Source organism: Toxorhynchites rutilus, chromosome 3, assembly GCF_029784135.1.
Source record: "Toxorhynchites rutilus septentrionalis strain SRP chromosome 3, ASM2978413v1, whole genome shotgun sequence".
NCBI classification, from domain to species: domain Eukaryota; kingdom Metazoa; phylum Arthropoda; class Insecta; order Diptera; family Culicidae; genus Toxorhynchites; species Toxorhynchites rutilus.
The window spans coordinates 317,717,493-317,733,038 of NC_073746.1; the positions used below are offsets into that span (position 1 = coordinate 317,717,493).

Consider the following 15,546-nt stretch of genomic DNA (forward strand, 5'->3'; position numbering starts at 1 on the left):
TGTTGTTGTTGAACGCCGTTTCATGAATCCGTGCTGGCTGTCAGTGATGATCGGTGCACTCACTCTATACAATACTGCGTGAACCAGCTTCTCAAACACACATGTTCGATGAAACTTTCCAAGTGGCTGCTCGAAATTGCAGAAAATACACTTCCGAAGTGTGAGTTTAGACATATGTTGATGTATCGGTTGGAATGTTATCTGCATTTTTGAATTTAAATTCAATGGATCATCTTCGTGTTTCTCCGGAATGCGCATGGAAAATAATCGTATTTTTTATCGGGAAATATGTCGGATAAAGGTTATGGTCAAAAAGTGTTATTGGATAGCGTCACACTTATCATACCGGGAGCATCGGGTACTTTCTGCCGGAGGCTCTTTTGTCAATGATACTTATGAAGACTTGTATTGGATAGACGTATTCTCGAACTTGCCTTTCTGAATATTCCACTACGTTCCCACGGTATACTCGATCACCACGTGCAGCAACGTTGCTGCCCAAAGGCGTAGGTGCAATTCTATATGAATTCATACTAAAAAGGTAGATTTTAAAAACGTGTATTTTAATTCAAACGAAAGTTTGTATTCTGTTTGGGTTGGAGGAAATATGATTTTTCCGTAGCAATTGGGATTTTTTTACTCAAGTGTAACTTTTGAAAGGGGCATATCGATTTTAGTAAGAGAAATCTTTGATAATTTATATCTCAAAAACTATGAGTCGTACCGAAATAGTGTCTTAGAAAGAGTTATAGAGTATTGATGTTCAAATTTGAAAAAAAATATTTATTTTAAAAAAAACTTTAATTTGCAATGTCTAAAATATGTTTTTTTAAAATTCATTTAAAATATAAGTCATGCAGAAAATTTAAAAAATCAGTCCAAGATAGTAAAACTATTTTTGACGAACTTTGTAGAACATCGAATTTTTATGAATATTCGAAACTTCGAATCGTTGTATGTTAACAATCTTTTCTAGCCTTAAATTATCCTGATGTTATTTAAAATAAAAAAGTTTTTTATCAATCTCCTTCTAAATGAAGCCATTCTCGAGATATTTTACAAAACAATTTCTAATTTATTGTCTTTTTTAATTTTAATTTGTGTAAAACATGTATTTTTAAGCTTATTCCGTCTCTTATTGTAGAATGCAAAATAATGGTAGGGCACCTTGATCATGCTGAAACAGCTGAATACAATGGTCCAATGTAAATTGCAGTTCGTTCAGGATGGCACTATTTTTGGAACACATTTTCTCAAGAGTTCGATTTTAAAAGGGTGTGCGAGCTGCCTGAATTCTATATTAGGCGTCGTGCACACATAACGTAACACGAGAAGGGGGAGGGGGGTGTGGTAGAGTGGTCGAGTTTGCGTTACTTAATGTGTATTAGAGATAGGAAATTGCGTTACGTAGGGGGGGGGAGGCTGTTCAAAATCTGGATTTTTAGCGTTACGTAATTTGTGCACGACGTCTTATTCTGTATCAAGTGTTGGTAGAACAACGAACGACCCACCTTGTGCATTTGAACATCTTGTGTATGCGCACGGTGGCATCATAGCAAAGCGAGAGCACACCATCAGCCTTCTGCTGTGTGCTTGAACAATCATGTTCATTCAAAAATTAGAACGCGCAGTGAACACATCTAGTTATTAATAAAACTATAATTCATCCGTTTAATTATTTAAACTTGGCCTTTCATTCCACTGGAACCTCAGTCCAACAGGTTATGGGCCCAGTTGTCGTGGAAAGCGCATAAGTTTTGGTGTTATTTTTAAACGTGATTGTGGACTTTTTCACCGGTATTAGCCGTGTGCATAGCGCATTAAGACTTTGCAAGTGAGCCTTGTGTACTTGTGAAAAACAAGATGGCAGATACAAAAGCAACAGTCGAAAAGTTAAACGACGGAAATTACGCAGTGTGGAAATTTAAGATGCGTTTGCTTTTAACGAAGGAAAAGCTGCTGAAAGTGGTAACTGATCCGAAGCCAGAAGCCGTGGATGCGACTTGGATCTCAAATGATGAGAAAGCGCAAGCGGTTATCGGTTTGGCATTGGAGGACACGCAGCTAATTCACGTGATTGAGAAGCAAACGGCAAAGGAGATGTGGGATGCGCTGAAAGTCTATCACGAACGCGCATCGTTGTCCAGCATAATTCACGTTGTGCGTCAATTGATTACCATTAGTGTGTGGCACCATAAGCTATAATAATAACCTGGCCGATATCGCCTGTTATGCCTCACAGTAATATCCCACCTTTTATGCATATACTTGATGCACACACAAACGCACGTTACCCACATCCAGTCATACAGCAACAAGTATCGCCCCATAACGAAAGAGTGATTCGGCTTCGCAGAGCGTGTTGGGTGATTCCTCCGTAATAGATGTCACACATTTTGGCGATCCTACCAGACTGCTGAATTTTCAGCAGAAATTCTGAGCTTTCTCTTCTTTACTGAGGAATCACCCACACCGCAGGTGAGTTTTCCAACAAAAGGTTAAATTTTGTTAAAAGGTGGAATCTGAAGCATGATCCGGAAAGTGGTCGCTGATAAATCGCCATCGCTGACGTAAGCAGGGATGCAAGGTATTTTTTTTAATGTTTTTCATATGGTGCGTAAAAAAAGTGTATACAAATATCTTCACAGTCATATCGAGGGAGACTGGTATTCGTAACTAACTTTTTAACAAGGTTTAGAATTTCAGTGTTTATTCTGATTGATATTGTTGTATGGCGCGTTTAATTTGACTTGCCTTGAGATTTTGAGGTTTGTTTCGGTGGGTGTGGGGAATGCATGTATTGCGCAACGGCGAATTATGTTTTATGGGTTTGGAAATGATGGTTGGCTAGATGGACTGTGCCTGAGTGGATGTAGTCCCACAGAAGCGGAACTGTGATAACTCAATTTGTTCAGCTTCGCAGTTTTGGTTGTGACCCAGACCATGTTCATAGAGCTAGTTGTTGATTAGGTACGTGATCGGAAAATCTTCGATTTGTGAAGTGGGCGTTTGAAAAATATAGGTTACCCTATTGTATATTATAGGTCCAATAATAAAAAAAACAATGTCACAATCATAAGAACTTTCGAGTGCAAATGAACTAATGTGATCTAGAGAAAATATGTATTCAGACCGCTGGAAGTCACTTTTTTGTTGAATTCATTCTATATGCATGTGGATTCTTCTGCATGGAAAGGTTTGGAAAAAGCAAGTGAATGACCCCGGGACAAAGGTCTCTGTTGATTTCTGGGAGCGAAACTGGACAGGTGACACTGATAGAAAAGCAAGCGAATAGCACTGGGGCGAAAGCCCTCTTTTTTTTACAATATTTTTGAGCGATAGTTGAAAATTCATGGAAGTAGAAGTACCTCTCAAAAACCCAGGTACGCTATCATACTGAAATGTCTTCACAAATTTCGTAGTGTCTTCAAAATGACTTCACAAAATCAAATTATCTTCACAATGAGTCAAGTGTTTTCAAAATGAGGACATGTCTTCATGTGGTGCTCCCTTGGCCGAGTGGTTAGCGTCATAACTAACATGCCGGGTGTTCGGGTTCGATTCCCGTTCTGGTCGGGGGGATTTTTCGTCAAAGAAATTTCCTCCGACTTGCACTGTGATCACGCGTATTCTAGAGCTTGCCACTCAAAATGCATTCAAGGCGTGTTATTTGGCATAGAAATCTCAACTAAGTACTAATAAAAATGACGCAAGTAATACTACGTTGAGACGGAGAAGTTCCTCTAGGAACGTTAGTGCCATTGAAGAAGAAGAAGAACATGTCTTCAAACGAGGCATTTCTGGACGTAAGTGGTTCTCTTGAGCGACGGGGACATTGAAACTCAAGATACCGAGTCATATAACAATAAGCGTTACTCTAAAGGAAAACGAACAAATTATTAACACCGATATGTTCCACTTTTTTTTAAACATAGCAAGGTAAAAATAGGTAAATCTTTTATAATAAGTACACATAATTACGGTAGAATAAAAGTGGGTATGCGCGGATCGGGACACAAACAAGTACGGCTTTGGACGACCATATAAAAAATTATAAGAGTGAAAAATAATAAGAAAATAATAATAAGAGTGCGGATCGGGACGACCGTGCTGTGTGAAAATGGAAGTAAAATTATTTGCGGATCAGGACGACCGCGCAGAAAAAGTACGTATCGGGACGACCGTAGAAAAAAAATATAATGATAAAAGTGCGGATCGGGACGACCGTGCTGTGTTAAAAATGGAAGTAAAGTTATATGCGGATCGGGACGACCGCGCAGAAAAAGTACGGATCGGGACGACCGTAGAAAAAATTATAATGATAAAAGTGCGGATCGGGACGACCGTGCTGTGTGAAAATGGAAGTAAAATTATTTGCGGGTCGGGATGACCGCGCAGAACAAATACAGTTCGGGACGACCGTATGAAAAAATTATAATGCTAAGAATGTGGAAATAAAATTATTGGCGGATCGGAACAAAAGCGCAGAACAAGTACGGCTTGGGACGACCGTATGGAGAACAGAACTTGACTCGATATTTTGTTAGTTAAACCTCAATATATCCCAAATGTGGTTGAAATATTTCATGAATGTAGCGTGTCTGAACGGTCTTGGCTTTCTTTCATACAACTAAAACTCGACCAATCCTGTTAGCGTGCAACACTCAACTGTCTTATTTTTCCGAAATTAATTCTACAAGCTAATTCTTCTACCTTCAAATTTCTGGGAAGGCGCTTGGAGTTACCCTGCTATATCTGCCGATAAATAATTATGCGCCGAGTAATCAAAAAATGTCCCGTGTGTGTTGAACTGCCACGAACCGAGTGGAAACTTGAGATTTGTTTCACTCGCACAAAAATAACAAAATTGATGTCAGTAAAAAAATGGAGACTTGGTAACAACATAAGTTGAACAAAAATATAATTAGAGAAGTGTTCGATTTTCGACAAGGGTGATGCACTTTTGGAACTTGACGACAAAGCGCAAGTCTGCTTTAATGAAATATGAAGAATGGTTTGGCGAGGTATTCTCCAAGCATCTTTACACACATATATGGAGGAATTAGGGTCGCTTCATTAAACATATTAAATTTATCTACAACATACTGTCGTCAGCAGATCCTGATAGGATATATTTGTTGTTCTCATTCGGCAGCGGGCTGGAATGGTGACTCGATGACGCAGGTGACTGAATTTTTTTCTTAAATCAACAGCGGATCGAATCGACCATGCATGGTTAAAAGCGGCTCGGGATGACCATGTAGAATTTTGTAGATAGCAGTTTGGGATGACCACGCAAAATTTTTTTCGATAGTGGATCATGATGACCGCGTAGGATTCTGTCGATAGCGACTCGGAATGACTGCGCAGGATTTGATCGTTAGCGGCCTGGAATGAGTATGCGCAATTTTGTCTATAGCGGATTGGGATGATTGCGTAGAATTTTGTTGTGGTTCCAGATCAGAATCTTGTGTGGTTCCAGATCAGTCACGCTTTTGAAAACTGACAGTTTGACAGTGAATTACCGAACGATAGGTATAGCAATAGATTTTTTTTAGAAATATTCTATGTGAAACCGATGAAAGGTTAGCCAAATGATCATTTCATTATTTCATGTTTTACTTTGCACTTCTTTATTTTTGGGATGGGGGAGGATGTGTGGCACCATAAGCTATAATAATAACCTGGCCGATATCGCCTGTTATGCCTCACAGTAATATCCCACCTTTTATGCATATACTTGATGCACACACAAACGCACGTTACCCACATCCAGTCATACAGCAACAAGTATCGCCCCATAACGAAAGAGTGATTCGGCTTCGCAGAGCGTGTTGGGTGATTCCTCCGTAATAGATGTCACACAATTAGCATGGCGGAAAATGGTAATATGGCTGAACACTTGAAAGAGATGGCGACTCTTCGTCTCCGGTTAGTAGCGCTAGGGGAGGAAGTGAAGGACAACTGGTTCGTCACGTTGATGTTGTCCAGTCTTCCCCAATCATATGACGGTTTGATCGTTGCATTGGAGAGTCGACCGGATGCAGACCTCACAGTGGACTTTGTGAAAGGGAAACTGCTTGACGAAGGTCGACGTCGTGCTGAAAGTGTCAGTGGAATTGTCAATGAAAAGGCACTAGTGATAAACACCGCTAAATTGAAGAGTGCATATAAGAACAATTTGAAGAAAGAACAGTTGTGCCATTACTGCAAAAAGGAAGGACATTTTCGGCGGGACTGCCGTAAATTGGCGCAGGACAAACGTGAGAAAGAGAAGACGGATTGCCAGAAAGCGAGTTTGGCTGTAAAATCGGGCGCTAATGTTGAAGTGTGCTTAGTGACAGGTGAAGCTAGTGGTGCTGGTTTTTGGTACTTAGATTCTGGTGCAACGGCTCATATGACGAGTGACGCGTCGTTGTTGAATGCTGTGGATAGTACCAAGGCCACGTCGGTTTGTTTGGCGGATGGAAAATCCATCAAATCAGCTGGAAGTGGTACGGGAAAATTGACTTCATTCAATGGTGATGGAGTCCAGGTTAATGTGAGACTGGAAAATGTGTTACACGTTCCATCTCTCGCTGGCAACTTGCTGTCGGTGAGTAGAATCACAGACTTAGGTTTCCGGGTGCTGTTTGGAGAAACGGAGTGCCGTATCTTGAAAGGAGAGGAAACCGTTCTAGTTGGTCAGCGTAAGGGGGGATTGTACCACTTGAAGCAAGCTCCAGAAAATGCGTTTCTAGTGGATCCGAAACATTCAAACTTGTGTCGTCATTTGTGGCATCGTCGTTTCGGACATCGTGACGTTCAAGCTGTGGACAAAATAGTGCGCGAAAACCTGGGATATGGTTTGAAAATAGCAACTTGTGAGATACAAACGATGTGTGGTCCATGCTGTGAGGGGAAAATGTTCCGGGAATCGTTCCCAAAAGTGTCGGACAGAAAGTCTAGAGCAGTGGGAGATTTGGTGCATAGTGACTTGGGCGGTCCGATGGAAGAGGAAACACCTAGTGGTAATCGATTCTACATGGTTCTAGTAGACGATTATAGTCGTTATACGGTGTTGTATTTGTTGCGACGAAAATCGGACGCGGAAGAGAAAATTCGGGTTTTTTGCAGTCTAGTGAAGAATCAGTTTGGGTATTATCCGAAGAAAATTCGTTCTGACGGTGGTGGCGAGTACATAGGTGGCTCGTTGAGAGGGTTTTTCGCCGGCTGTGGCATAATTCACGAACAAACTGCACCATATTCTCCACAACAAAACGGTGTGGCCGAACGGAAGAACCGCTCTCTTGTTGAGATGCTGCGGTGTATGCTTGCGTAGTCACGGTTGAGCAAAAAGTACTGGGGTGAAGCGATTTGCACTGCGAACTACTTGCAGAATCGTTTGCCTTCATCTACAATATGCAAGACACCGTTCGAACTCTGGAATGGGAAGAAGCCTTCATATGGTCACCTAAGAGTCTTTGGATCGGAGGCGTACGTGCATATTCCCAAAGAAAAACGACGCAAACTGGATCTTAAAGTTGAAAAGCTGATGTTTGTAGGCTATGCAGACGGTCGTAAAGCGTATCGTTTCTTGAACCCTGAAACGGATATGATAACGATCAGTAGAGATGCAAAATTTCTCGAACTGTTCGATGCGAACGAGGTTGTTCAGGGCCAGGGCCAAGAAACAGGAGGAGATTTGGAAGTACCACTGACGTTACCAGGCAATGAGTCTACCGTTGAAACTGGTGTAACCTCAACATCATCCGAAGGAAATTCGGAGTCCGTAGAAGAAGTGATGGATTCGGAAGATGGCTGTGATCCGAGTGATTCGTTTTACGACAGCGCTTCTGAAGGAAACCAATCGTTTCATGGTTTTCCTTTAGACGAAGTAGCTCGGCGTTCGAAGAGGTCTACGAAAGGTGTCGCTCCTGTGAGGCTGATTGAGGAAATTTTCGCAGCGTGTCCCCTGAATACAGAGATAATTGAACCAAGTTTTTTCAAAGAAGCTGTAACTTGTGAACAGAAGGAAAGCTGCAAAAATGCAATGATCGACGAGCTGAAATCTCATGAACAGAATGGAACATGGGAGCTTGTTAGCCTACCTGCTGGGCGGAAAGCGGTTGGTTGTCGCTGGGTGTATAAGCTGAAGAGGAACGCAGCTGGAGATATCACCAAATATAAAGCTCGTCTAGTGGCTCAAGGATATTCCCAAAAATACGGAGTGGATTATGACGAGATTTTCGCACCAGTATCCAGCCACACCACACTACGAGTCCTTCTAGCCGTTGCAAGCAAGAAGGGAATTAAGTTGAAACATTTTGATGTCAAAACGGCCTACTTGTACGGTGATTTGAACGAAGAAATCTTCATGAAGCAGCCACCTGGATACTCGATGAAAGGGAAGGAAAATTTGGTATGCCGTCTGAGAAAAAAGCATTTACGGACTCAAACAGTCCGCTAGATGCTGGAATCAACGATTGCATGGTGTTCTTCTGGAAATGGGATTCAGTCAAAGTGATGCTGATCCATGTTTATACACAATGCTAGTTCATGGGAAACGTGTATATTTAATTGTGTATGTGGACGATATTTTGGTGGGTTGCGAAGATGAAACGGAGATGACGGTTCTGAAACGAAATTTCGAAATCACCAATCTTGGAGACCTCAATTACTTCCTGGGATTAGAAATCGATAGTGAAGATGGGAAGTACAGTATTTCGGTGCAAGGATATATCGATCGTGTTGCGGAAAAGTTTGGACTCCGCGATGCGAAGCGAGCGAAGACGCCAATGGAAGAGGGTTTCCCGAGCATGGAAGATAATAGTCCTCAATTAACAGACGGGACGGGTTATCGGAGTCTCGTTGGAGCGCTGCTGTACATTTCCGTATGTGCTAGACCGGATGTAGCAGCCAGCGTGGCGATATTGGGCAGGAAAGTGAGTTCGCCAACGGAGGCGGATTGGGTGGCGGCTAAACGAGTTGTACGTTACCTGAATTCGACAAAAGAGTGGAAATTAACGTATAGCGACACTGGTGGAGAATTAATTGGCTATTCGGATGCCGATTGGGCCGGTGATGCAGCTACAAGGAAATCTACAACTGGTTTCGTCTTCCACTATGCCGGTGCGGCAGTATCGTGGGTAAGTCGGAGACAAAGTTGCGTCACACTGTCTTCGATGGAATCCGAATATGTGGCGCTGAGTGAAGCAAGTCAAGAACTGATTTGGCTTCGAAACTTGCTGAAGAATATGGGCGAACAACTGAGTGATCCGGTCAAGGTGATGGAGGACAATCAAAGCTGTATTCAGTTCGTCAGTTCGGAAAGAAAGAATCGTCGGTCCAAGCACATCGAGGTGCGAGGACATTTCGTGAAGCAGCTGTGTGATGATGGTTGCATGGAGTTCCAATACTGTCCCAGTGAAGATATGGTGGCTGATATACTCACAAAGCCGATGGGTTCAGTTAAACAACAGAAGTTCGCGCGAATTCTAGGTTTGTCGTCAAAGGATGGCAATGTTCGTTGAGGAGGAGTGTTGGTAGAACAACGAACGACCCACCTTGTGCATTTGAACATCTTGTGTATGCGCACGGTGGCATCATAGCAAAGTGAGAGCACACCATCAGCCTTCTGCTGTGTGCTTGAACAATCATGTTCATTCAAAAATTAGAACGCGCAGTGAACACATCTAGTTATTAATAAAACTTTAATTCATCCGTTTAATTATTTAAACTTGGCCTTTCATTCCACTGGAACCTCAGTCCAACATCAAGGAATAATCAAGCAAGTAATCATATTTAATGTGGATGGAGGATCAGATCCTCGTTTTGAAATATAAATATTTTCGATTTATCATTTAAATCAATTGAATCTTGATGCTATATTCGTTGATACTAATGCTCCAGGATGCAGTGCTTTCAACAGAGTTGAACGTCGAATGGCATCTCTTTTTCGGGAGTTAATCGTCTTGCGTTACTTATTGTTACATAGGGGGGGGGGGGGAGGATATAGGTGGTCCAAAAACCGCATTTTTAACGTAACGTAATTTGTGCACCACGCCCAACTCTGTCATACAGGGTGGCACATAAGTCACGCAACAGATTTGCACAAAAAAAATCGTTTATAAAAAAAGTCTCACGATACACAATCTTCATTCTCGAATAAAAATACAAAGTCGACAACTGAACCGCTTAGGAACCAACACGCTCGATAGTTGCAGCACGATCGTTATTTTTGTTCCTTCAGAGAGCGTTGCGTGACTTATGCGCCACCCTGTAGTTGTAATTTGACCATAGCTATAGAATGATTTTTCTATCCCCAAAATATGACCCTCTATCACACCTCATAATATTTGCACTGAATAAACAAACACCCTGTATGTACCCTGCTCACAAGTAGGAATATCATCTGATTCATTCGAATATGCACCAAACAATACATATTGTGTATCCACCCAGCAAACATTAAATCGTATATCTAGTGCATATACAGCATCATATATTCCATATTTTAGGTGGTATAGAATGCATCCAACTAGCATATACATGCAAAAGTGGCGATATACATACATGGAAAATGTTTGCGAATTAGTTTGGATTAATATACTACTAATGCATGCATCTAGTACGAGTATTCGTGAGGTTATATTTATTTATTTTTTTTTAGAACCTTGATAAATAAATAAACCAAGGCGCACTTTGAAGTATACTCCCAGATTGGTCAATACGACAAAACCACTCCACAACCATTATGAAACAACGTTTTGTTTCGAGTACTAGTACTAGTTGAAGTTGAACACCACTGAACTTATTGAAAGAATGCAGAATTTCAATAGCTTGTGGTTAACCTCTCTCTTCCATGCTTCAGGTAAACACTTCCTTTTGTATTGTTTTCATATACCGCTCCCCTATCCAATTTCATGACCAAACGACCGCACCTTATACCATAAATCCGTCTTGAAATAAACATCAACGAAGATGTGTCAAATTCGCAATATGATGTAATATGTCCTCAATTACGTTCTAATATGATTTACTGTTGAAAGATATTCCACAGCATGTAACACGATTTTTCGCAGTACTACATTGATTTAAATTATACTTTTATGTGACTTTCGAACTGCATCTGCATGAATCTGCATTTTTTTTATTAGTTCAATTTTACAATAGCGTGTACCGATGTTTGTTATACCCAATCACGACTTAATTTGTCGAGATAAATAAAATCATTTTTTTCGCATATCATACGATTTTAGTTCTGCACGGTGTTTATTTTGATCGACGTTATATACGATTGTGATTCGTTCCTACCCTTAGAAAAATCCTCGGTCGAAAACAACTAAATACATTTGGTAATGCAAAATTAGTAGAATGTACAAATTTTTTGTACATATTGTCAACAAACCCGCATCCCTACCAGAGATTAGTATATTTTACTCGATAACATTAGTAAGCTTGGATATTGTCATATCTGAAAAGTGGTGAGAAAAGCGCGTATTAACCATTTTCATTGTTCCTATAAGGCAATACGGAGGTATAATAAGGATATAATTCTGATACGTGCATTTTCGGCAAAAAAATGTAGCCGATATTGGGCTTCCGAATCATTGTTCTGCTTGACATATGTGTTTATTAGTACGGTCGAAAATGACTATAGATTGGTAGTATTTACCAAAAAATTCGTTATATTTACTAATTATTTCTCTCAGTGTACTAAATATAAGACTTAGAATAAGCCAAGTTATACGATTTAATCGTTACCGGAATAAATCGCAGCAGAAAACAACTGCAACACCCAGCAAACATTAAGTCGTATGAATAGCTATAATTGGAGGCGATATACATACAACCAAGACACATTTGTATGATATATGATGCATATAACAAGCATATACACGCAAAAGTGGTGGCAATATACGTATATTCCATATTTAGTATGCATATAAAGCCGTATATAACGATTTGCGATGCTTTTTGGACTGATATGCAATCCATCGATAATATGGAAAATCGTGTTTTTGCATTTTATGCGAGTTTAGATATACATGATCGATATTTTGATTGATCTTTTATGCGATTGTGATTTGATACGATGTAACTTATCATGTGCAAAGTTATGCGATTTAATGTTTGTTGGGCAGAAACGACCGCTCAGAAAAAGTTTATTAGGCTAGAAATATTGGGTTGGGGAAAAAGAAATGTCGTATTTCTGATCGAAATTTGACGCTCTATTTAACATATTTAAAATTATCCAATTTAAGTCAAATATGCGCCGTTTTGTTCGCAAACTTGTTGCCATTTAGAAGGCAACTTCATTATTAACACCAACCCCTCTTTTGAGGCCAACTTAGTATCACCAAGAGCGTTTTGCATGGACCAGAAGAGATAATAACCACTTGGAGCCAGATCCGGACTATACGATGGGTGCAATAGAACATCCCATCCGAGCTCCCGTAGCTTCTGGCGGGTCATCAAAGATGTGTGAGGCCGAGCGTTGTCCTTGTGGAAAACAACACCATTTCTATTGATCATTTCTGGCCGCTTCTGGTCAATCGCCTACTTCGAACGGTCAAGCTGCTCACAGTAGAGAACCGAGTTGAGGGACTGGCCATAGTTGAGCAGCTCATAGTGGATGATTCCCTTCCAATCCCACCAAACACACAGCAAAACCTTCCTGGTCGTCAATCCGGGCTTGGCGATGGTTTGGGCCGGCTCACCGCGCTTCGACCACGACTTTTTTTCGCTTTAGGTTGTCGTACGTGATCCACTTTTCATCATCAGTCGTCATCTTCTTCAAAAATGGGTCGAGTTCGTTCCGTTTCAGCAGTGCATCGCAGGCATTGATTCGGTCTAAAAGATTTTTTTGCGTCAACTCGTGTGGCAACCATACATCCAGCTTTTTTTTGGAATCCAATCTTCTGCAAATGGTTCCAAACTGTTTCATGGTCTATACCCAGTTCCTGGCTAATCGCGCGAGTGCTCACACGCCGGTCTACTTGGATGATGTCAACGATTTTATCGGTTTCCACGACGATTGGCCTACCAGTACGGGGTGTATCTTCGACAGCCACTACACCAGAACGAAATCGATCAAACCAACGCTGTGCTGTGCGAATCGATACAGTATCGGGTCCATAAACTACACGAATTTTTTCGGCCGCCTTCGTTGCAGTTTTATCTTTCCTGTTGCATATTGCGTATTGCAGCTTGCTAGTTACTTATTGCTCCGGTGTGCGAGTCGCCTAAATTTCTCAATCACTGACACGGTTAAGAAACATTTTTCAGATGAACGTTTTTTGGAAATGGTCTACAACACGAGAAAATTTTGCTGCCGTCCATTTTGGTATACTGTTATTCGCTCTATAAGGAAGATTGTTCGACTGATGAACGATGTCTGAATCTAAGTAAATTTATATGTATATGCAGAGATACACTCAAGATATTTGACATCAGGTACCAGCTAGGCATAACGTAAACAAGTTAAATGTTTTTGTACTCATAACGTCCGATGGAATCAACGAGGTTTATTTGTATTGCTGGGATTTCAATTCTACATTGAAAACGTTCGTGCTTTGATTGGGCAACACGAATAATATATTAAAAGTTTGTATTAGGATAAAAAGAGGTTTTTTTAAATATCGCTACATTTTGTATTAAGCCACATGTCTTCAAATGTTTTTCAACGTAAGTCCTAAACATATATTTTTACCGTAATGAAGTATTAGGCTGTCAAAAAAGTCCTGCGGTATTTTTTTTTTGAATTTTCATTTGTTCATAAAATTAGTTACAATCATCTGTTTTAAGTCAAATATGCGCCGTTTTGTTCGATGACTTGTTCCCAACGAAATGCCAACTTCATAATACCCCTGTTATAGAAGCTCGCTTCCTTATTGGCAAAAAACTCGGATAGTCAATTTTCACAGGCCTCTTTTGTGGCTAACTTCTGACTACCTAGCTCGTTCGCCATGGACAAAAACAGGTGGTAGTCACTGGGTGCAAGGTCCGGACTATACGACGGATGCAAAAGAACCTCCCATCCGAGCTCCCGGAGCTTCTGGCGCGTCACCAAAGAAGTGTGTGGCCTGGAGTTGTCCTGATGGAAGACAATGCGGCCTCTGTTTATCAAAGATGGCCTCTTCTTCATGAGTGCTACCTTCAAGCGGTCCAGTTGTTGGCAGTACAGGTCGGAATTGAGCGTTTGGCCATAGGGAAGCAGCTCCGCTTCAGATTATTCCTTGACAATCCCACTAAACACACAGCAGAACCTTCCTGGCCATTAATGAGGGCTTGGCCACCGTCTGAGCCGCTTCAGCGGGCTTCGACCACGACCGTTTGCGCTTCACGTTATCGTAAGTGACCCACTTTTCATCGCCAGTCACCATCCGCTTCAGAAACGCGTCGATTTTGTTGCGATTCAGCAGCGATTCACATGCGTCGATACGGTCAAAGATGTTTTTTTGCGTCAACGTGTGTGGCACCCATACATTGAGCTTCTTTGTGAATCCAAGCTTTTTCAAATGGTTAATAACGGTTTGATGACTTATCCCCAGCTCTTTGCCGATGCTACGGCTGCTACTATGCCGGTCTTTCTCGGCTAATTCAGCGATTTTGTCGCAATTTTCGACGACAGGCCTTCCGGAGCGTTGAAACCATCGTTGTGCGGTGGAAATGGAAACTGTATCGGGTCCATCAACTGCACAAATTTTATTGGCAGCTTGAGATGCATTTTTACCTTTGTCATAGTAGTACTGTAAAATATGTCGGATTTTCTCTTTATTTTGCTCCATATTTGCGACACTACAACTCACGAACGACTTAACCAAACAAAACACTGTCAAGGACTATATTATAGCGCGCAAAAATACCTCTCCAACAAGCTATAGTATGACTCGATACAATGAATACAACTAGAACTACGCGTTTACATCGACACCTCGCGGAAATACCGCAGGACTTTTTTGACAGCCTAATATTTGCAAAATTTGTTGGAAATTATGCGCAAATTCATAAAATTTCATGAACATGACGGTATAAAACGACAAACGTATTAAAAGGCCTATTTACTATTAAAAATACAATACATTAGAAATATTTTTTCAAACATCTCATGAATGGCTGCATTTAGAAGGAGATTGATATTTTGCCTTTTTTGTTTTAAATCACATCAGGATTCATAATTTGTGGCTGAAAATGGTTGTTAACATACAAAAATTGGAAGTTTCGAAAATTAAAAAAATACGATATTCCACAAAGTTTGTCAAAAGTAATTTTACCATCTTGGACTTATTTTGAAAAATTTCTACATGACTTTTATTTTGTATTAAAAAAATTAAAAATACGTATTGTAGATCTTGCAAATTAAAGCTTTTTTTGTAAATAAAAAAAGAGTACTCATTTTTTTCTCAGTGTATATTTTTCCACGTTTAAACACCAATTGGCGATCTAACGTACAAATCTACACCTAGACGGCGCTGCGGTGAAAGTGATGATGGTTTTAAATTTTGCCATGTGAGCTTATGGAAGGTTTGTAGTTCTTTCCATAAATTACAATGTTATAATCAT

At 40.6% G+C, this 15,546-nt stretch overlaps 1 protein-coding gene across 1 annotated transcript in view; it reads right to left on the reverse strand.

Annotated features, from left to right (window-relative positions):
• LOC129780254 (40S ribosomal protein S8-like) overlaps positions 1-15,546 on the reverse strand; it is a 263,344-nt gene that overhangs the window by 147,258 nt on the left and 100,540 nt on the right. The gene's annotated exons all lie outside the window — the stretch shown is intronic.